The sequence below is a fragment of the Anoplopoma fimbria genome, unplaced genomic scaffold (genome assembly GCF_027596085.1).
Source record: "Anoplopoma fimbria isolate UVic2021 breed Golden Eagle Sablefish unplaced genomic scaffold, Afim_UVic_2022 Un_contig_4856_pilon_pilon, whole genome shotgun sequence".
In the NCBI taxonomy this organism is placed as follows: Eukaryota; Metazoa; Chordata; class Actinopteri; order Perciformes; family Anoplopomatidae; genus Anoplopoma; species Anoplopoma fimbria.
Window position 1 is genome coordinate 1 of NW_026548600.1, and position 1772 is coordinate 1772.

At 42.2% G+C, this 1772-nt stretch overlaps 3 non-coding genes across 3 annotated transcripts; all 3 read left to right on the top strand.

Annotated features, from left to right (window-relative positions):
• Window positions 1-350: 350 nt before the first annotated feature.
• LOC129114536 (5S ribosomal RNA) lies at window positions 351-469 on the top strand. The gene has a single exon (XR_008532535.1). It is a non-coding gene; the product is annotated as a 5S ribosomal RNA (ribosomal RNA).
• A 380-nt stretch (window positions 470-849) lies between these two features.
• On the top strand, window positions 850-968 carry LOC129114537 (5S ribosomal RNA). Its single transcript, XR_008532536.1, has one exon. It is a non-coding gene; the product is annotated as a 5S ribosomal RNA (ribosomal RNA).
• A 380-nt stretch (window positions 969-1348) lies between these two features.
• On the top strand, window positions 1349-1467 carry LOC129114538 (5S ribosomal RNA). The gene has a single exon (XR_008532537.1). It is a non-coding gene; the product is annotated as a 5S ribosomal RNA (ribosomal RNA).
• The last annotated feature ends 305 nt before the right edge of the window (window positions 1468-1772 follow it).

Sequence of the window (1772 nt, forward strand, 5' to 3'; positions counted from 1 at the left end):
GCGCTGCTGCTTTTTCAGTGGACACCGACAGGGTGGGAAGGAAATAGCTAGATCATGACTTGCCGGTATAGAAATGACACAAATCCAGTTAAATGATGGCTTTCATCATTCCTAAGCTCATCGATCATTTTCTTTTCAATTTTATGCTAACGTATTCTACATTTCAACAGTAAATATTAATATTTTTACTGCACTACATTTGTGATCCTTATAGCCACTTTGTACATTCTGATTTGACATTTAAAAGCTGTGAGTGTGTCTGGAAATCTGCAGGCGCTCCCTGTATAGACGAAAGAGCAAAGCGTGGTGATATAGTATCTTTAAAAGGCCCTTTGGTAGGCACAATATTTGCTTACGGCCATACCACCCTGAACACGCCCGATCTCGTCTGATCTCGGAAGCTAAGCAGGGTCGGGCCTGGTCAGTACTTGGATGGGAGACCGCCTGGGAATACCAGGTGCTGTAAGCTTTTTTCACTCTCTTTACAAAAAGCAGAGGGCGCTGCTGCTTTTTCAGTGGACACCGACAGGGTGGGAAGGATATAGCTAGATCATGACTTGCCGGTATAGAAATGACACAAATCCAGTTAAATGATGGCTTTCATCATTCCTAAGCTCATCGATCATTTTCTTTTTCAATTTTATGCTAACGTATTCTACATTTCAACAGTAAATATTAATATTTTTACTGCACTACATTTGTGATCCTTATAGCCACTTTGTACATTCTGATTTGACATTTAAAAGCTGTGAGTGTGTCTGGAAATCTGCAGGCGCTCCCTGTATAGACGAAAGAGCAAAGCGTGGTGATATAGTATCTTTAAAAGGCCCTTTGGTAGGCACAATATTTGCTTACGGCCATACCACCCTGAACACGCCCGATCTCGTCTGATCTCGGAAGCTAAGCAGGGTCGGGCCTGGTCAGTACTTGGATGGGAGACCGCCTGGGAATACCAGGTGCTGTAAGCTTTTTTCACTCCTCTTTACAAAAAGCAGAGGGCGCTGCTGCTTTTTCAGTGGACACCGACAGGGTGGGAAGGATATAGCTAGATCATGACTTGCCGGTATAGAAATGACACAAATCCAGTTAAATGATGGCTTTCATCATTCCTAAGCTCATCGATCATTTTCTTTTCAATTTTATGCTAACGTATTCTACATTTCAACAGTAAATATTAATATTTTTACTGCACTACATTTGTGATCCTTATAGCCACTTTGTACATTCTGATTTGACATTTAAAAGCTGTGAGTGTGTCTGGAAATCTGCAGGCGCTCCCTGTATAGACGAAAGAGCAAAGCGTGGTGATATAGTATCTTTAAAAGGCCCTTTGGTAGGCACAATATTTGCTTACGGCCATACCACCCTGAACACGCCCGATCTCGTCTGATCTCGGAAGCTAAGCAGGGTCGGGCCTGGTCAGTACTTGGATGGGAGACCGCCTGGGAATACCAGGTGCTGTAAGCTTTTTTCACTCCTCTTTACAAAAAGCAGAGGGCGCTGCTGCTTTTTCAGTGGACACCGACAGGGTGGGAAGGATATAGCTAGATCATGACTTGCCGGTATAGAAATGACACAAATCCAGTTAAATGATGGCTTTCATCATTCCTAAGCTCATCGATCATTTTCTTTTCAATTTTATGCTAACGTATTCTACATTTCAACAGTAAATATTAATATTTTTACTGCACTACATTTGTGATCCTTATAGCCACTTTGTACATTCTGATTTGACATTTAAAAGCTGTGAGTGTGTCTGGAAATCTGCAGGC